Source organism: Lagopus leucura, unplaced genomic scaffold (genome assembly GCF_019238085.1).
Source record: "Lagopus leucura isolate 7727_CA_CO unplaced genomic scaffold, USGS_WTPT01 Super-Scaffold_73, whole genome shotgun sequence".
Taxonomy (NCBI): Eukaryota; Metazoa; Chordata; class Aves; order Galliformes; family Phasianidae; genus Lagopus; species Lagopus leucura.
Window position 1 is genome coordinate 76443290 of NW_024962252.1, and position 21561 is coordinate 76464850.

Here is a 21561-nt window from a genome sequence, read left to right on the forward strand (position 1 = left end):
CTCTTGGGGAAAAAAATGAAAATGTTTAATGTTATTAAAATAGAGTTTGTTTATTGACCTTTTCTAATTTGTGTTCATAACATCATCTTGTTTATTAACAAGTCATCTTAAGCTGAGATGTTCCCTGAAACAGTTTGTGCAGAATCCATGAATTGAAGCTGGACAAACTGAGTACCAGGGAATTAATTTCAGAGGATATGTTCTCATTATCACATTAACTGTTCATCTTTTGAGATGGATAGAATTTTGGCTGGCAGCTGCAATCTTGGAGATAAGTATATCTATATATTTGATAGAAGTGGAACCTCTTAAAAAAGATATTTACTATTCCATTTTCATGCTTGTGTCAAGCCTCAAGATTTGGACAGAAGACTGAGCTTATTGCTGCATTAGTCCTCATGCCCAGCCCACTTCTATACAGTGGAGTTAATGTGGAAATCAAGTGACCTAACTTACAGTCTTTCTGCAGCCCATCTTGGGAGAGCAGGCTGGAATGCAGCTTTCTCTGATATTGCTTTAAGTCTTGGTGACTTTCCTGCACCAAGATCTATGTGCTGCAGTGGCAGTGCAGATGGTGAAGTTGGCTTTGCATTGCAAAGTTGTGGACTCCTATGCACAGTGTTTTGTTTTTTTTTGATTTCTGAAGCTGCTCTGCATCCCCTTTGAGCACTGTGCATGTGGCAGTGGCAAATCACAGGTCCTGCAGTGCTTTGGAAGTGGAGGGGAGGAGAGGGACAGTGCCACGCCAGACAGAATTGTCATTTGAAAATGTCACCACTTTGAAAGTAGTGGAAAAGTTGCCTTAAACCAACGTGGAAGAAGGGAGAGGTGTTCAGTGGGTCTCCGTCATCTTTGTGGGCATGGAAATAGCTGGCAATAGTGCTTCAGTGACTGGAAATCCCTCTGGTCATTTCCAAGATTCACTGATAGCTCACATGGAAATTGGGCAAATAATTTTACAAAAGAGTGTTTCCCAGTTGATTCTTCCTCTCTGTATGCTGTTTCCTCAGTAAATGACTGTTTTATTGCCAAGATTTACTTATTTGGCTGCATTGTTTGTACAATCTTCCTTTGTACATGATGTGCCTACGTTTCCAGAGATTTCCAGAGGACTCATGATTTCCCCTGACATTAGCTAAGCCTTCTGTGGAGTTCAGTATCTCTGCAAAAGGAGGCTCGTTGTGTTCCTTTGAAGCAGCAATTGAGAATTCCAGAACCAAAGCCAGGTCACACCAACTGATGCAGCGAAGCATCTAAGTTGGTGAATAGGCAATGTCACAAGTGCAACTGCTTGGGACAGTCCTGTGTCAAGTTAAACACATCTGTCTGCTTTGCTGAGCTGCAACCTGTGTCCCAGAAGCTCGGGTAAAAAGAGGACTTGATGCTGATGGGCCAAATCAATCTGTGCACGCATCTACCTTCAGAATTGTGTCATATGGAGAACTAGATCCTCCTGGAGAACAGGGGGCTCAGTTTCACATTACATGAAGGGAAGCAGGCTTGCTATGAGATACAGGACACCTGCACTGAAGATCTGACAGTGAGTGCTCATGTTAATGAAGCAAGGCCATTTTGTAATGCCCCAAATCCTTAGGTTGAGCTTGCAGATAGTGTCTAGGAAGAGACACTGGGATTAGTATGAGACTGGGAGTGGTGAGACTCCTGCTTTAGAAACAATGGGAGTTGCATGATCCTGTACCCGAGAATATGATAGTGTTTCGCTTGCGAGGAAGGAGGAAAAGGAATGAAGGAAGGAAAATGAGGTTATTGAGGTTTTTTCTTCTGCTTGGACTTTGGTTCTGGAAACTGGAGCAACTTAAGTTAAGCTCAGATGAATTATGATCCCACGATTAAAACAAGTGATAAGAATGAGCCTGAGGCTAGACCAAATAATCCCCTGCTTGAGAGAGCTCTGCTCTGCTCAGTATAGTAGTAGCTGTGCTTCACCATGTAGTCACCTTGCTCAGTGCTCACTGCTACGTGAGCAGTCCTAGCACGTAATGCATCTGAAGTTGTGGTAGGCTCACAGGGAACAAAAACTTTTGTGATCTGATGAGGAGATTGCTTAAAATAAAAAACAAAAAGTGATCCATCTTGAAATTTTGATCCTCTGCTGAGGTATTTTCTGTATTGCAAATAGCAACTAGGTAGTGGAGTTTTTCTTTTTCCTCCCCTTTTCCAGGGGCCTTCGTCTGATCAAAACTTCATCGTGTGAGCCATGTACTTCTGGTACTGTAGCTGAAATGCTGCACTTGTCCTCAGAATGGATTTACAAGTGAACAAGAACAGCTGTGAGCTGTCACCTGGAGAAGGCTTGGGTATGTGTCAGAGGTGAGCAAGGACTGGAGCTCACTGGTAAGACTGGCTTCTCGTTGGCCTCCCGACTGGCGGCTACCCAGTGAGCTGATTGTGCTTAAAGATTTCGGGTGGTGGCCACTAAGTCGTTGAGCCTGACAAACACTTTCCCATCCTAGTTGTAGAAGACTGAGGGAAGCAGGTCTTGTGTGAAACGCAGCCAAGGTTTCAGTGAGTGTTTCCATTTATTTTCACTTTGGCAGCTGTGGGCCTACGGCTTGTTCTGTAACTTACATAATCAATGTGAATATTAAAATCTTTCCTGAAAAAGATCTCCTAATATAAAGTACAGATTTTAGTAAAACTACACATGTTGGTTTTTCTAAGATCTTATTTCAATACCCATTGGAATCCACAGAATCATTTCCACTGACTTTGGTGACTGGTGATGAGATGAAGCATGCTCTTTGTTCAAAAACCTGGACGAGAATGGAGATGTTGCTATATAAAGACCATGAACAAAAGCCATTACTCTCACTGGCATCGGTAAATGTGGGGGGAAAAGATTTTTTTTTCTTTCTTAGAGAGAATAGAAAGGTTAGGAAGAAAGGCCCTGGAGCAAAAAGGAATGTGAGTCAGAGCTTTCAGCAGGACCTGACTCTGACTGGAGTTTTCGTCTTTGAACACAAAATGAATGCAGAATACTGAACAACTAGTGAAATCAAGACCTACATGCAAAATAGCTGAAGTAGATGAATTTGGTATGCATGATGGCATAATTTTTAAATCTGCAGAATAAAATGTGACAAACTTCCAAAGAAACACAGTCATCCTTGTTTCAGTACTAAGCACACTGTGGGAGTTGCAGCACTGATTAACTTATAGCCTGTGGATTTCAAGGGCCCTTTTCTGAGTGTGACAGTGAGAGCTGTTGATAATGAGGTTAAACTTCACCAGGTGATTCAAGAAAGCTGAAGTACAGCACTGCCTTCTGCACTATGATCTGCCCCATTCAAGGTTAACGAGAACAGGTAGACCTAGAGGAAAAGCAGCAAGCATAAGTCTGCTTTTCCTTGCCCTGATACAGAGCAGGAAAGCAAACTTTGCCCTCTTTGTTTCAGTTTTTTGACACTGGCATTGCTTAGGCAAGGAAGGTACATAGAAATCTCTTGTTGTTTATTGGCAACCTGAAAACCTTTCTTGATGGTTTTTGCTGTTGTGGACTCTGTGTGCAGTGAGCTCCACATCTTTCCAGAGCCACAGTGAAGCCAGGAAGCTGTGCACAAGTGGGGAAGTGCCCTGTGCAGAGATTTCTGTCATCACAGGGTCCGAGACACTGCATGGAGTAGGGATTATTGGCTGCACAAGAGATATTGCATTCAAATATATTTTGGCAATATGACAAAGCCTTGAGAAAAAAAGAAAAATTGTTTCCAACTGCGAAGAGGTAATTGCTAAGAAGAAAAGAATGGGGTGACTTCTATGTGTTACCTGGCACATCTCCAAAATCAGCCAGTCTAGAGACAAATATGCATCTTTGGAGAAAGCCACAGGTAATCCAAATCATACACTCAGCTATCACTCCCACTCTGCTCTCAGACTCCTTTCTGAAGCTATGAGCATGCAAGGAACTTGAATACACTGTGGAGGAATAAATGCTGCAATAAGTTAGAAGGGAGAAGAAAACCCACAGAGCATGCTGAGCTGCTGTTTTCCAATTTAGATGCTTTTTTTTTTTTTTTTCCAAAGCTGTTGCACTGATTTCCTCTGTTTTCTTCCTTTCTTTTCTCTGCCTGTCAAAGAATGAAATGAGCACTGGTGAAGAGACAAGCCTATCTTTTAAGGCTCAATTTTTGGTCTGAAGCGAATTGACATTTCTGCTTAGTCTTTGTGGCAACCCTCTCTTAAGTTAATTTCATTCATTAAAAAAATACAATTTCATTTCTGCTTATTGAATTTGTGTAATGTTCAGTCTCAACTACTATTTAGCTCAACAAAGATAAGTTTTGTTTTCCATGAACACTTAATCAGTGTTCATGGATACATCATCTTTTATTTCCCTTGAGCTTCGTTTTAGCCCACCTGTACTGGATGTGTGATTTTGCCATTTCCCTTGCTAAGCTCTTGCAGTTTTTCTGCCAAGCACAGTGATGTGTGCATATGACAGGGCAGAATGGAGTTGCCAAGCACAGTACTGTGGCAAAAAAAAAATCCAACCCAATTCCCTGTCTTTCTCTTAACCAGTATGAGGCCTTTTAAACAGATCTTTAAGTATTTTTTCACTTTTTTTTTCTTTAAGAACTTTTGTTAGGTGGTAAAGGAAGTCCTTGTTTGTACAAGGATCGGTTTTGAGAGAGGCTGAAAATCCCCATGGGCTCTGGGGCTGTCTTCCATCAATGGGCCTAGCAGCTTGTTCTCAAATGTGCATGACACACAAAGACTCAAATATGATTTGAGCTTCTTCCTTGTTGTCTAGCCCAGATGCTACTTCCTGACAGCTCAAGATTAAGAATTGGAATGCAGTTTGTAGCCAAGACAAGTACAGCCAAGTAGAGAAAAAATCAAAGGTCTTCTGTGCAGGAAATGTGAAATGCTGCATGTTTCCTAATTATTAGTAATTATTTCTGTGACCCCAGATGCATGATGTCTTCTGAGTAATATAAATGACACTTCAGCAGAAGTGAGTAAATGCTTGCTTTCAGGGTGTAGGCAGGCCTTCAACACTGGCCGGAGGGGCATTGCAGTAATGTGGATGAAAGCCAGCTTTCAGAATTGGTGTTAGCAGCCCCTCCACCTGCAGGAGCTTGGGTTTTTCAGAAGCATATTTCGAGGCCACAGCTGGAGTACTGTGCTCAGTTCTGGACTCCCCAGTTCAAGAAAGACAGGGATCTTACAGAGAAAGTCCAGCTGAGAGCCACTGAGCTGATGAGGGGCCTGAATCATCTCCCTTATGAGGAAAGGCTGAGAGCCCTGGGGCTGTTCAGCCTGGAGGAATATGTGAGAAGAGGCCTAATCAATGCCTATAAATATCTAAAGGATGAGAGTCAAGTGGATGAGGCCAGGCTCTTTTCAGCAGTGTGCAGCAACAAGACAAGTGGTGCTTTGCACGAACTGGAACATGGGAAGCTCTATCTGAACATGAGGAAAAACTTTTTACTGCAAGGGTGACAGAGGACTGGAACAGGCTGCCCGTAGAAGCTGTGGAGTCTCCTTCTCTGGAGATCCTCAAAACATGCTGGACCTGTGCAACCTGCTGTAGAGAACCGTTTTAGTAGGGTCTGAACTCAATCTCCAGAAGTCCCGTCCAACCCCAACAATTCTATGATTACATTTTATATAGGGCTGTAGTAGTGGTGCTGAGCTGATAATCATGGGAACCACAGTACTCAGTTTACCCAAAGGCCTCATACAGAGCAGGCACAGTGATGTGTGCATGCCCCTTGGTCCCCTTTCAGGTGGGGAAAGCCAGCAGTAGCTGCCTGCCTGCTAGGAATGGGGTAATGACCTGCTGCCACTCGAGATAGCTGTCATTCCAATGCTGCCCAGAACCACAGTGTTTATTACCTCACATTAATTGAAACGTAGCTCTCAGCAACCCTTAGTAACACGCCCAATGGTGGTGTGAAAGCGTTTGTTTCCAGAGGAGATCCTGGTAACCAATGAGGCTGAGGAGTGGTGCCTGACCTTTGGGCATTGGTGCTCAGCCTGGCTGGCTGCCTGGCTGGGGGAGGAAGGGAAAGTTCTTCCTTGTAAAAGCCAATTTCATGTCAGTGCCTTCTGTTAGCATTTAGTTTGTTTAGCTCAGAACATGCAGCTCCAAAGCTCCCTTTGGCTCCTTTTCCCTATGACACTCGCAGCTCAGAATCAACACGTGACTTCCATTTCATAGATAATGCAGCTGCTGCATTTCCAAGTCTGCCTGACTCCCAGATTTCCCCTTGTTTAACCTCGGGACTGCCTTGGGATTTTCCTCAAGGCTGCCAAAGTCAGCTTCTCCTCCTCCTCTTCAGAACTTCCTCAGCACCACTGCTTAGGGGCAGAACCTCTCACTGGACGCAACCCACATGCTGCAGCTGTGCTTCCCGACGGCTGCAGAGGGAGGAGCACAGCGCTGGTAAGCATCTGCGCGCACTGGGGCTCTCACAGCTCATTCAGGATACGTTCCACTCATCCTCCTCGGGTGCTGTGTCTGATCATTTTTCATGGCAGGAGGGTCAACTGACACCTGTTCAAATCTAGGTTTTAGATTGCCGTCTGCTACATGACCTGGTTCCTCCTGTGACTTTGGAGTAATGTATGCAACCTGAGCTTGACTCCATGCTTTTCTCTGAAATTGCTCTGATGATACAAAGACCCTTTAGCCCGTGTTACTAGTAACGTAGTTCATTATTAGCAGGAACAATAGCAGATAGGTATCTTTAGTTTCCACCAAACCACGCAGTAAAACAAAGATGAAAACTTACCGGCACCCAGCAAGGCAAGCATTAAAAATGAAATGCAGAAAGGGGAGCAAAGAAGTCACAACTTTTGAAAGAAGTAGGTGTGAATTGAACACACAAAATGAATGAGAGGCTGAAATCTAAATCTACAGTGGCAGCTGCCCACTTTGAACTGCATTTTTTCATGGTATGCTGCTCCATTACACAGTAGTTTAAATAACCACAATATAAGGTCAGTGGCCCATTGATGCGTGTTCTGATTTCACACTCTACCGTTATTAATGGCCAAGATTTGATGGAAATTACTCTTTTTGATATCTAGTCCCCCACATAATGTTTAGATCATTTTGATCTGCCTTGTTAGAAGACCTATTCGTTGTTTCTGGTGATTTTGTTGTTGGAAATGAGTTTCATCTTTAAATTCTAAGAGATGTGTTCTGCTATTTCTGTTGGTGTTCCTCTCTTACATGTTTTCTGGTGTTTGACAAGGTCTGCACAAGTAAATGTGCAGGAAGGGGAAAGGAGTAGATCCGTGAATGGGTTGAATTCAGTTCTGGGATGAGTGTAAAAATGTAATCGTTTTCCATTCTCACAAATATTTTTGTTAGCATTCTTGATGGTACACACTGAATTGGCTTAGTTGTGACAGGTCATAGGTCACCTCACATTTCTCCTGAGCCATCACATCGTTGGAATCTTGTGTTGGTGTCTTCAGTCAATCCATATATCATAGTTACGCTATTTGCTACAGAGGTCCAAAAGCAAGCACTGCTGCTTGCTCCTTATAGTGGCAAACCTAAGGGATAATTTGCATTGCAGATATGAGAAGAGGCTTGAATGGACACCTTCCTGCATATCTCACTACGTCTATGGTCCTTTGGATTTTGCAAGTTGGAGATTTGATGTATGGCAGCAATAGCAATTACACTGTGAAGCTGCAAGAGTGTGATTCTCAAAAAAGAAAAACTGAAGGAAGACATTCAAGTATTAGATTTAGAAGCATGTAAGTAGTAGGCCAGTGTGCTTGTCAGAATCTGAATGATAGAATTGTGCATTCTGATGAATTTGCATTTCAAATTTGGTCTCCCACCGGTATTGCTCTGTAACCCATGAAGTTTCTGTAGAGAGAGAGAGCTCAGCCATGTGCAGCTCTTGCTTAAGTGGAGGCTGGGGTCTGGCCTGGATTTTGATGGCATAAGTTATGGCGAGGATGGGGGCTGAGAACCTCTTCTTTTTCAGCAGGTAAGCATATTTTGAAGGTCTCCAGTAAGAGAGCATTTAACAAGCCTCTGCTGGAATGAGCACCAACAGATTGTAAATTGCAAAGTGCAATGTAATTGAATCTGATCTCTGGCTTTTACCCAGTGTAGTAATTGGAAATTGCCTTTCTTTCAACTATCTGCCATTCCTAGGATGGTTACCTCTTTTCAAGACAGAATAATGTCAAGTAAGGAGTGGTTTACAGTCCCCTTGGTACTGGCGGAGAATGAGAAAGGGAAGACTTTCTTCACTTTCTTGTAGTTCCTGCTGTGTCATTGGTATTACACTAAGTCCTGCGCAGTAATTAACAGCTTAGCAAACATGAACTCAGTCCTTGAATAGCCACAGCCCGAAGCCCAAATATCAGCACTCTGTTCCAGCTCAAAACAGGTGACCCACAGAAGGGCTGCATGGAAGCAGTCCCAGTTCACTCTTGGCAATGGGACGCGTGCTGCTGCCCAGCCACCCCTCTAGCCAGCCTGCGGGGTGCATCTGTGGCCTGGCTGTGCTCCTTACACTGCTGCAGCCACAGCCTTTGTCTGAATGCTGTTCTGTGCAGCAGCTAAGCAGTCCCATGTACAACACAAGGGATCTAAAATCTTTGTTCAGATATGGAAATGCAATGTTTTCCCTTGTTTGTTTGGGTTTTTTCCTATGGTGCTACAAGGTAAAGTTTGAACTTAGGTAAACAAACTAAGACAGATGAAGTCTAAACCTGAATGATGTCTCTTGTGATGTTGCTGACTTGCTGATTAGGGCACACACACTTTTTCCTCCTTCTCTATTTCTATATTTGCATGTAAAAATCGAACACCAAAACAACATTGAGTGTTTATGACTGATACATTGGTTGCCCGGGTATTTCTAACAGTTGTGCTGAAAGCCACAAACAGATTATAGTAGCCTGGAATCTCTCTATTTAGTTTTAAAAGGAAGACAAGAGTTGTTTACTTAGTATAAAGTTATTTCATGGTAATACTGTACTTGTCACACACACACACAAAAAATATCTTGAATGGCTCAAGAATGTGTGGCAAAGTGGTGGAGAGCAGCTCAACTATCTGGAACTTGAGGCTAAGCACACTCAAACCAGAAATTTGGCTTAGAGTTTGAGGTAACACGTTGCTAAAGAAAAACTTCCTAGTAACTTTTGATATACCCTTCCTTAAGGTAATACTGAATAACTTTTGAAAAGACAGATTATATCAACTATTTATTTAATAGTTGTTTTGTTCTATACAGAGTTCCTGAATGAAATTAAAAGAGCAGTGATATGTGCATTAGGATGTAATAGTCCTTGCTTGACTTAAACTCTGTGAATCTATAACAGACCAAGTTCTCAACTGCATGATCCTTGAAAGGGTACCCAAAATTGGATCTAGGTGTTGGCAAACAGCCATAAAAACTTGGGACATTACAGCAGGTAGGCACTTGTATGGAACTTCTTCCACATCTACCTACACAATTTCCATGGTGAAAAAAACATTCAGTGCTCTTAGGTAATGATGCTCATCACACACTCCTTAAATAATTTGTTTTGTTGTTACCCTTGTTGATGAGAAGAGGACATAGCACCACTTCTCTTGTTGTCATGCATAGCAAGTAGCAGGAGCCATCCTGATGAGCAGAGGTGTTTGAGGATCATCATGGCACCTTCTTACTGTTCTGAAGGCTGAATCTCTCCTGTAGTTTCCCAGTTCAAAACTGCCATCCACCTGTTCTATCTGCCAGTCAAGTTAGCCATGTTCTCAACTTTCCATTTCACGAGCACGGAAGTAGATGAGAAACTGAACTGTGAAGATGATTAGTATCTGCAACTGCACAGCACCAAGACATCATTACAGGTTCAGTTTGTTTCATGTTTCCTGTTCTCTTTAACAGTGTGGCTATGGTATTTTGGGTAGCATTTTTTTCTTCAAGAAATCTATATGTTGATATCTTCTTACCTAAAAAATTATATTGTGGATGCATGTTCTCCAAATATCTAATGCTTTCCTAACTCCCAGTTTGAAAGGAAATACAGTTTGAGTAGCTATGTTGGCTTAGCTGCAGTGTTTGGAAGAGTGGGGATGCTATTACTGTGAATGCAGGGAATGAGATGGGATTATGTACACACTGCCCACTGCTTCCATTATTTCAGCTGGGGTTTGGTGTGCCATATTTCTAACAGTTGGGTGACTTAAGTGAGGCACCTGAAATTAGAAACCACTTTTAAACTGAGTCCTTAATTAACACTGGATAAATAACATTAGTAAGAGGGATTAAAGAAGAGCATTGTAGGAATTTAAGGTCGTAGAGTTGACGGTTCTTCTTACAATATTCTTTTGAACATGTTACCAAAACCCCCTGTTTACCCTGCAGTATTACTTACTCTGCAGTGCCAGGGCAGTTGTCTGTTTTGGAAGAGGTAACAGTTTCACATATGTACCATATTTTAAGAATGATAGATTGGTTTCAAGGAATGAGAGTTGTGGATACAGCTAGGTAAATCTGGTAACTAATGAATATATCTGGCACTAACCTCATTGTGGCTGTTCAGGAGTATCTGCAGACACAGACTGAAAGATTCCCTCTGTTTTTAACTTTTATTTTCCTTGCTCTAAATGTCAATGCTGGGATCCTTTTGCTGGTAAAGGTAGAAGTGGCTTTGTTCCTTTATTTCTAGGACATCAGTATGATGCCTGCACATTTTTGCCTCAAAATTCACAGCTAGGCTTCACCTAGAAAATACTTCAGTGAATTATTTACATTTTTCTTCTTGAAGATTCCTTCTGGTTGTCGAAAATAGTTTCTACTGACAAGTGTTTTTCTCAATCAATTTTTTTCTGTTAGCATTTGATCCAAATGTCTGTGTTGAATGCACCTGGACAGATCATATCTCTTCAAGTAAATTTTGTGTTAAGAACTTTAAAACATATCTGTATAACAAATGTCCAGTGAGCACATTCTTTGATGCTGCTGTGTTAGAGCAGTGTTGTGATATTTGTACAGAAAGGCATACCGTGAGCAGTTTGGACCTGAGGTGCAATTAGTAATGTGTGACACACAAGTCAGGAGCTCTGCTGTGAATTCCTCTACCAATCTGTTATGTGATCCTTAGGAAGTTCCATTGCCTGTCCGTTCCTGCCTCTCCCCATGTCACATCTGCTGACAGAACTCTACTACGTTTCAAAGGAAACACGTTAATTAGTATAGCATTGTAGGGTCCAAGACTGTAAATCTGTCACCTCATCTTAGAGATACCATTTCACTTGGGTTGGATAAGATAGATGAAGAAGAATTTGGTCTTCACTTGTTACAGAGATACTTCTTGAGCCAGACTTTCAAAGATACTGCCTTCTGCATAAGCAAACTGCAGATGTATATCCATATCAAAGTATTTGTTCAACAATGTGCTTTTGAAAATCCAGCTCACTGTACACAGGAACGGTGTTAAATGCGTCCTGTTTCAGAGCAACAAACACATTTGAGCTGACAATCACAAATTCCCATGAGAATATAAAATGTTCCATTTTAGAGGGAGAAAACCAACTCAGCCGCCACAAAACTCCCACATTCAATGCTGATACCACACAGTGTAGTATTTCTCAGTGGGCTACTGACCAGTTCTGCTTAGCAAGTTGAATTAAAAGTGCTGCTTGTTTATACCTTCCATTTGTCTACATGGTAGGAAGCAGTAACAGTTTCATTTTGACTGACTGCACCACGTACCTCCGTGCTGCAAAGAAGCAATTGTTTTCAGTTGATAAATTTCTCTCCAAAAATTCTGCTTCTGAGTGCAACTTTAAAAATGCAGAAGTTTGCTTCTCCTCAAGTTTAATTATAGATGCCATTTATCTACCTTGATCTCCCCAGTGCCAGTCTTCCCTAATACCATATAATAATTCTACTCAGTATCCATACACTGCGTATTTATACGCTTACGTATATATGTAAGCCTGAATACATATACGCATTTTCCTTGTGTAAGCTGACCTGACATATGGTCACCAGCGTACCTCTTTGTCAGCAGTCTGTGCATTGAAGGCAAAGGAATGATGGCTGTTCAGCTTCCCTTGTGAATTGTAGGTGGCATGCACTATGCAAGTCTTTATCTAGATAATGCATGCAGACTCCACCAGAGAGCACAAAGAGCTACATCTTCAAAATGTATTTTACAGAGATGTCAGTGGGGAAGGAAGGACCTAAATCATTTAGTAGCTCTGGAGACAAATATATGGCAATTCTGCTATTTTTCAAACAGCTCTGTTGTATTTACTTCCCTTTAGAAACATGTCCGTGCTGAACTTTCGGCTGCTCTGCTGTTCTACTGAACACTGCTGATCATCCTAATGAGGTCTCAGTGCATGGCTCCCACTTCAGTAGGCTCTGCCACGGCAGGCTGTATCTTCTGTCTTCCAATCAACGCTGTTCCACTAAGAAAAAAGAAACGCAATATTCTTAGGGAGGAGCAGAATGAGCATGGAGCAAGAATACAGATGCCTGAAATTTTGTCCATGTTCTCCTTTTTGTGCAATCCAGTATGCCACACCTGGCCCAGCAGCTAACAGAGAAGAGGAAATCTCTTTGCAGCTTTCAGATCCCATATTTAGAAATTAGCATCAAGTCCTATTTCTGTGCCAAGCAGCTCCTGACTAGCAGCAGAAGCTATCTCACTACTCCCACCTGTGAATCTCGTATTATAAAACTAGGTACAGATTTTTTTAATGGTCTTAAAAGCAAAAGCCATCTGCTTTTTTGGTGTAGATTTTGGTAGGTCAAACGTAATTTTTGCAGGTGGGATTTGGCCAACACACATAACCTACTGTCTACAAAGCAGTGAAAGCGTTGGGGCCTTAAAATGGCCTTCAGATAATATCTATAAAGCTCTATTTTTGTCTCAGGTAAGCGTGCATGCTGCTACTGCCATTTAGCAGCAGTGGTTAAGCACTGTCTCAGAATTTTACTGTTGCATCATCTCAACTCAGCTGCAGCTGCAGTTACATGAGAAGGAAAAGAAAGCTTCCTGTATGTTTTCTGCAGCTAATATGATACAAGCTTTACAAGGATAAAATAAACAGTGGGAGGGTCAGAAATAAGCATAGCTGCAAAGCTGCTATGATGGAGATCACCCACTATGCTGTAGCATATGTATGGCTGAGTAATAGCTTCTTCTGTGCTGATCTGGCCACGGCTCATCGTTTGCTGCACACTGATTCAGTGTTAAAGGCCAGACCCTGCTTCATTACACAGTGTCTTAACCTTGTTTTGCCCTTCTATCCAATGACAGCTGCTTTGTTTCCTTTTGCTAGCAGTCAAACATCACAAATTCCTTCTCTGTGAAGCCATTAAAAGAGAACCAACACCACCACCCCAAGTGGTTGCAGGACTAACTGATTTAGACGCTGGAGTCTGTTGCAGGGCCAAAAATAACTCCCCATTTCTTTCTCCTTCATTGGTGAAAGGAGAAGAGAAAGTGGCCAATGACAGAGACACAACTTCCCCGTAAGCATCAGAGACAAATCTATTTCATAGCAGGAAAAAAAAAATAATGCTCTTGAAAAATGTTTCTTTGCTCGGGCCAATAGACACAGAACTGCTGCATGTAATTTTGCTGAACTGATGGTATCACTTGAATGGCTCACGGACTACATAAAATGCACTACATAATTATATTTTTAAACACTGTCCCCAGCTGTGCTGATGCACACAAAAGCTGTGTTTACAATGGACTCTGCACATGTAATTATTTTGTGGCACTAGCTCCGCGCATTTCCTTGATGGATGCTCTATGGTGCATAAAATTGTAGCTTTTATCAAAGATTCTTGAATATATTCTTCGGCTGTTTCAGCATTAAACACCCAGCTGTCCTCACATGGGTGCACAGGCCTGATGCCTGGGAGGGGTAAGTCATAGCATCTGGGGAACACCTCGCTCTGGGAGCAGCAGGGGGGGATGGCGATCAGCTGGAAGCATGCTGAACAACAGAGCCTGCTGCTCCTCTCAGGGAGGTTTGCTGCACTGTTCCTTGGGATGTGGCACCTGCTCTGCTCCTATTTGTCCTGCCTATCTTCATTCTGGCCCTGTTAATGCAGCAGCAACCCAACCCAGCCACTTAGCAGCACTGGGACAAGAGGTGGTGCCTTGCATCTGTGCAAGTGTAGGAGAGAAGGGGCTGCGGGCTGTGGGTGTAAAGTCAAACAGTGTGTGTTGCAGGGTAGCAGGCCCAAAGAGCAGCTTTGGTTTGTATTCTGTTCCGTTTGCATACAGAAAGCTCCCTTGGCTGTTCTCCATCCTGTTCTGGAACACCGAATGTTTCTCCATCTGAACTCAGTGGCTGATGTGTAGGACTCAGCAGAGAGGACACTGGGATATTTATCTTAGATCTGTTCCAGTACTCTTCAGTATTAATATCACTGTGAAAACCTAGATGCTGGAAGGATCGGTACACATCACAGTCCAAGAGTTTTGCCTGCCAAGCAATAATGCTTGGTAATAAATAAAGACAAAAAGTAATAGTCCTGAGCATCGGTTTCAAAGTAATGGGATAGCAGCATTGCTGGTAGTGACCTTTTTATTACTATTACTGCAGAGAACTGGCGGACTTTTCTTGTCAATAAGCAAGATGGCTTGGCACCATATCTCTCATCCCTTGGGCATGAGACTCCACAGAGGAAATGCTGATGTTGTCGTGAGCCAAGTTTTAATAGCTAGTGTTTGGTTGGAACTCAGGCCTGCTTTGTGGCAGCAGGGAGTGTGAGTCCTTCTGTTACCATTCCTTGCTCTTTTCAGCCCTGCTTTTGATCATGGCAGCTGTGAGCCCAGGGGAAGTTGCACCATGTAGTCATTGCTCAATACTGAATGAGTTATTCCACAGCAAATGATCTGGCTGCTTGTACACCAAGTTTTCCACTCTCGCATGAATACAGTCACTTCCCATCATGGAAACTGTGTGACTATGGATGCCCTTAGCATTCCCCCTGTCTGGCATGTTAAGTTTACATACCAGCTTTGAGGCTGCTGGTGCGTTTTGCACCAAAGGGTCAGGCGATGGTGGAAGAATCTCCGGAGTGGAAAAAATGTGAAACTGCATAAGTTTATTGTATGTTTGTTTGCATAGCCTGCCTTTCAGATAAATCACATCTCTCCAACTACAGCAGTGCTGGAAAAAGAGCCCTTAGATGACCCACTTGGAGTCTGAGACACCAAAGATGCTACTTCAGAAAAGAAAGCAGAGGAAGTCACCAGAAGCCACGCAGAAGAAACACATCTGGAGTAAGCACTAATTTGTGTTGTCTATGTGTGTGCATATGCTGCATCTGGATCATGAACTGTTGTTATTTTATTGGGGATACGGTGTGTCTTGTACATATACAGGGTGCATTTTTCACCCTGCATGCTTCTCACTAAAGCACAGCGTATTACTTTCTATAGGGCTCATTTCCTACTGCTGCCTTTATCTTCCCCTAGAGAGCCCCACTGGAGTCCATCAGCCACGTAGGCCGATGGTGATCAAAAGATGTTTTTCAAATACGTGGTCATCTAATACAAATCAGCATAATTCCACTTGCTTTGATAAAGCTGTGACTTAAGCCAGTGGAAGATTGAACTCCTTGGTATTTTATGTAACATAAATTTGTGAGCAAAGAATGTTTCTAGGTATAACATGTTTCTGCCATTACTCCACCACATTAGCTGCAGTTTCTTGCTGCAGAAGCTTGTGCAAGGCTCATGTTTATCTTTAGGGAAGATCGAGATAGGAGTTGCCTGTCTTTTGCAAAATGCTGGTGCTGTGTACAAACAGAAGTAAGAATTTAAGCAGAAGTTAAACCAAGTCTTGCAGTTCAGCAGGAAGAAAACACATGTCTTTAGACTGCTGCTTGAACCTTGACCATTGCTCTTTTGTACCTCTGAGTCACCAGAGGCTTCTGTTTCCAAAAGCAAGATAATGCTTTGAAAAGCCAAAGTTCAGTGTAAATTATGTCACGACTATAGGAGCTGAGGAGTCATCTTTGCTGCAGCAAGTCCCTCTTGGAAATATCTGATAAAGCCTGGAAAAAAGTGGCACTGACTTTATTTCTGGAGCACTGCAATTCCATTCCTGCCATACTAGTAACTGAAGGAAGTGTTTCCTTTTTTTAATTCCACAAAGCTCTATAACTGTATTATCTGAGCAGCTAAGCACTCACATTACGTAAGCTGAACATAATAGGATGTCTGTAAAACTTTGCTGCTCACAGTCTTGGAAATTTCTGCATTGCTATTTAATGGTGACTCAGCTGCAGATCTCCCAGATGATCTCAGAGGACGTATGATGGGGTGGGATTTCTGTCCTTTAGGAGAGCAGAATGTGGCCCTCAAGTACGGCCATGGCTGGGGCCTTGCTCTCCTGTGCACCCTCAGCTGTTCTGAGAGGTCTTGAGCTGCTGATCAGCAGAAACTCACTGCCACATCTTCTGGTTCTGTCCTTCTAGGAATGTTTACCTCGTGTTTTCAAAGCAGTCCACCTCCTGATTTGCACAGCAGGAGAATTTAACTGTTGTGCCAGATAGCAACCTCAAAGTGTAATTTTACAGTCTGTTTCTAGAGGATATTTTTTGCCCTATAAGTGACGTTTTAAGAATAATTTGACTAAGTACTATTTTTATGACATGTATAGCTTCATAGTGCATTACTAACCATATGGCCAAACACAGTGCCTGCAGTTACATGGTGAGGCTTACTGCCTGGAAGGAATGAAAAACGTCTATTTTGAATGGCTGTGTGTTGGGGGGAAAAATGTGAGTCTTACGGGAAGCAGCTGAAGGAACTGGGATTGTTCAGTTTGGGGTAGAGGAGGCTCAGGGGAGATTTTATGTCAGTGGCCCTGGAGGTGTTTTAAGAGGAAGATGTTGTACTAAGGGACATAGTACAGTGGGCAATATTGGCGGAAGGAGAACGGTTGGTGATCTTAGAGGTCTTTTCCAACTCTAATGATTCTGTGATTCCATGATTATACTTAAAAGCCACAACCTTGTGACCTTTCCTGGTTTTCTCGGTTTTCCCTTGGTCTTGAATGAGGCTTATCATCATATCTTATCTAGATCTTATCTTGGTGGTGGTAAGAGCTCATGAGGCTGGATGGCTCATGGAATGACTAGTGAGGGCTTTATGGTGAAATTTTTGTCTATGTCAACTGTGACTGAGGATTATCACTGGCATTATTTGACAGTGCAGGGTAAGTGAGCCCAGCTTACTGTAGAGATGTGCTTTCAATGTAAAATCCACTGACTCAGTTTGTATCAGCTAGTGTTGGGGGGAAACCCCAAGCACTGATGTGGCACAGTGATGAACTGTGCTCAGCCCTCACATGGCCTCTCTGGATTAGAACAGGGCTATTCTGTGAGGCCAGTGATGTTTCCTTTACTTTCTGTTCTCCTCTTCTGCAGGCAAATGATTCCAGCCAGATGCATGCACACATTGGCATGTTCATGCAGAAACACAGACTCCAGTTCTCCCAGAAGCAGGCCCAACTACTCTCTTGGGACTGCATTACTAATTGAGGCATAACAGTGGTCAGGTGGGCCTCGATGCAAATGTCACAGGGGGTTTCCTTGCATGTTTCCAGTGTATGACTCTACTGAAATATCCTCCTTCAGCTCGCTTGGTCACTGTCCCTGGCATTTGCAATGTTTTGTGGGTAGTTTTGCTGTTCTTGTGACACCGGCAGCTCTTGTACAATCCCAAATCAGCAGTTATTCACTTAAGTCAACACAGGGTTCACCTACCATTTTGACTCAGTAGCACACTGCAAAATTTACCTTCTCCCTTATTCTGCCAACGATCACATCCTATTACCTGTAAAGCAATGTCCACCTTCCCCATTCCTGCCATAAAACATGATTTCCTCTGAGAAAGAACAAGCTCCACCTTCAGAGGGTTGCAAATGAAACAGGGTGTGCTCAGGGGATAGGAAGGGGACATTTGCTGGTTTTGCTCTTGGGAGCCAGGAGACGAAGTGGGGATCAGGGAAGTCAAGAGCTTTAGCCCTGGCTCTGCTATCGATTTTCTGTGTGGCCTTTTGTGAGCTCTTTCACGTCTCCACCTCATTCTGCCCAAGCCTAAAATGGAGCTCAAAATCGTCACTTTTCTAACACCTCCCCCTCCCCACACACGGAGGGAGTTGTGAGCAGGTTTAATGTTTTTCTCAGAGGCTTTGAACGGTGTCATCCATCCAGGGAATGTATGCAGGCATTCAGACCCCACAATGAGCTTTATAAAATCGTCAAGAAATAAAAAGGCATCTATATTAATCATAAATCAAGGATTGGAACAGAACACTTGGTTAACAAACCTGCGAAACGAGCTTTGTTTCATTGGCTTGAGCTGCTTTATAGTTCTGTTTGTGTATGTGGAAGCGATGTTCAGTATTTTTAAATGAGTCACAGGACTGGAAGAACAAAAATATTGGATGGTAACATATAGCAGCAAAACAATTACTCTTTTCATTCTGACAAGCACAATAACCAGAATAGCTAGTTAGAGCTGGAGGTCTGGGCACAGAACTCCTTTCAATCTACCAGAGATTTTCGATCTACTTGCAAGACAGGGAAGCAGAACTGAAATGTTATAATGACAAAAGATAGCATTAGGTCAAACAATAAAATCAAGCATGCCGTTGGGGTACAGATATTTACAGGCAGGAAGGCTCTCCCGATCAGTGCTGCATGCAGAATGCTCCCACAGCCGGTCTCATCTAGCAGCTTTCTGTACCTTTATCCAGAGGAGACTCCTTTCCACCCTGCTTGCTGCATTGCACCACTGATTTAGTGAAGACATCATCCTCATAAGGATGCTCTTCTAACTCACCTCTGAAATCTGCTTGCTTTTCTCCTCTGACAATTAGGTTTAAATGTGCTGCAGCAAAGTACTCATCCTTAACAGTCATATGGCTTTTTAAGTGATAAACTGCATTAGCAAATTCCTTATTAGATAATCTATCAAATGAGGTCATATGTAATTTTAGCAGTCTCATCTTGATTTATAACATGATCGCAGCAAATTACGCATAGGAGAGCAGCGTGCTGGCTGTCACACTCAGGTGCTCTCACTGTGCTGGGACAGCGGTGCCCAGGCTGGCCGGCAGCTGGCAGCCCTCCCTGTCGCCACAGCGGGACCCAGCTGACTCAGAGCCCTGGGACTCAGCCCTGGCTTTCATCTGGACCGATGGGACACTGAGGCAGGTGTCTAAGCCCTTGCTCCAAACCTCCTAGCAGTAGTCCTTTCTGGTGTTCCCCTTAAATAGGGGCATCAGCACTCCAAAAAGCCAGCTGATGGGTGGGGTGCTTGCCTGCAGCCCTGCTGCCCGCCTGCCACAGCCCAAGTGATGGAATTCAGTGGGAAAGGGAGGGGGCTTCGGGGACAAACACTGCTTCAGAATGGTGCTGTGCTACTGCTGCAGAGCCTCTGTCCCCACAGTGGAATTGCTCCTGGGACCAGGAGGAGACGCAGTTCTTATCCCCCAGCTGCAAACTTCTTCCGCAAACATTGTTTTATCCCTTGAGATTTATCTGTAACTCCCGCAGGGGGAGCTGCAATAAATTATCTGGCCTCGCCCTTCTCTTCACCTGCTCTCACCTCACATTGGTATTTCTAGGGTCTGAGCTGTGCTGAGTGTCGAGAGTGCATGTCATCTGCATGTCTCAGAATAAGTTATGTCTCTCTTCTGTACTTGTGGCCAAATCCTGCCCAGGAAGGACAAAGCAGGACAGAAAGAGATTTATTCCGTAGCATTGTAGGTATCTGCCCCTAAGCTGTAAAATAAAAGCTGAATAAGAATCTTTACAAACATTTCCTCGGGCAATATCAAGTAATAAAGACCTAACTACCACTGCAGGCAAACTTATGGAAACTGAGTAGGAAGACAACTGCACTGCTTTTGGAAGAATATTCATGGAGTGAAGGACTGGAGAAATCAAAGTAGTTCATTGAAAAGAGTAAGCAAAGGGAACACTTGCTGTGGATGGCACTGCTGCTTTGCACACCCTAAGGTAATTGTACCTAATCCCATTGAATGAATTTTTCATGCATAGGTATATGTGAATGCATGTACATAATGCATATCTGTTGCGATTAAAATCTGTTCTATCCTCCTTTACCAAGCTGTGTATGGCAGATTGCAGCAGAGCCTGGGGATGGCAATTAAAGACCCAGATGAAGACCAGAACATCAGACATTCCACTGGAGCCCATGTGCCTGAATTGCCGTTCCTCCCCACCCTAATATAAACAGTGGGGCAAGGGCTTTATTTCTCAGCTGCCACTGAGCAGCATTGGCTGATGCTAGCACTGAGACCCCCAGAGCCCTGCCCAGACTCCAAAAGGGGCTTGTCCTCTCTGCCCTGCTCCCTGCAGGCATGAGGGGCACAGTTCAATCTCCCTGCCTGGCAGGCATGTGCCCACAGGCCCCCAGGCAGTGAGCAGACGGGGCTGGATGCTCATGCTGCAGACCTGCCTCTGCAGAGGTGTTTGCAGCCATTGGCACGGGCGCTGCAGAGCCGTTGCCTGGCAGCACGCGCGTCCTCTTCCCCATGACGAGCACTGAGCATCGTCTCCATCGACCCGACCATCTCCCAGGCTCCAGATCCCTGCTCAGAATAGAAAGCCAAAAGCAGCCTGCATGCAGGATGCTGAGACCCTTGCGCTAAACCCCACAAGTGAATGCATCCCACTGAACTCAGCAATTCAGCAGAGATTAGCGCTAGGAGAGCAAACCCTCTTAAAGAAACGAGTGTTATTTAGTGTGCGTGAATATTTAGCTTTCTACAGAGCTACCAGAGGAAAATTGGTTGTGAAGCTAAGCCCCAAGTCTGCCTTCCTGTGCTTGGGTCTTTGGTTCCCGATGAGCACATGCTGATATGTTTCATGTGCCACAAGAAGGCAAATTGCTGTGTCGGAGAGCACGGGGCTGCTCTGCGCCTCTGTGCCTCGTAAGCCGTGTGCAATGTGTTTATCTGCTCCCAGCTTGGCACTCGGCCTCTGAGGATACCACAAATACAATTTGTGCACTGTAGTAACTCAGATGCTGAACGTAACTATTGCAGGATCACAGGATTATGAATGTTAAAGCTGTAAAAATGGTGACCTTCAGAAACATCCATCTTTTTTAAAAGAAAGCAAGTCCTTGTGAGTCAGGCACACTGCTCCCAGCAGCAGGTAGGAGCTGTCTTTTGGGGAGACATGGAGGGCTCATGGAGACAAGAGGAACAGGAGAGTGCCTGATGCACATCAGTGTGCTTAGATGCAGGGTGGGAAAGGCAAGGGAGGGCCTGTAGCACCGTGGCAGCCTGGTGGGCATGCTATCTACTTGTGCTGTACAAGGAGCTTGCAGCAGGAGCTGGATGTGCCCAGGGCTGAGGAGCACCGCAGTGGATTTACTCTGCTGTGGCTCTGAGAAAAGCTGGGCTGCAGCTGATGGCAGCAGGGAACTCTGGGTCAATCTGGTCCAACTGCTGATCAAGCAGGGACATTAAAGGTTCAGCCCAGCTGTGGCAAGCTCCTTGCCATCATAGCTGACCACTGCATTTCAAAGTAGAGTGGATATCTCTGA

At 43.7% G+C, this 21561-nt stretch overlaps 1 long non-coding RNA gene across 2 annotated transcripts in view; it reads left to right on the plus strand.

The window, feature by feature from the left end:
- The window catches only part of LOC122187014, a 53794-nt gene that overhangs the window by 18847 nt on the left and 13386 nt on the right, over positions 1-21561 (plus strand). Inside the window, exons 2-6 of one of the 2 annotated variants that reach the window (XR_006181232.1) lie at positions 2183-2331; positions 7554-7737; positions 15132-15249; positions 17403-17533; positions 19850-20003. This is a non-coding gene — a long non-coding RNA (uncharacterized LOC122187014). Of the gene's footprint in view, positions 1-2182; positions 2332-6135; positions 6410-7553; positions 7738-15131; positions 15250-17402; positions 17534-19849; positions 20004-21561 lie in introns of those variants that run through there. The other variant, XR_006181233.1, reaches the window with a different exon arrangement.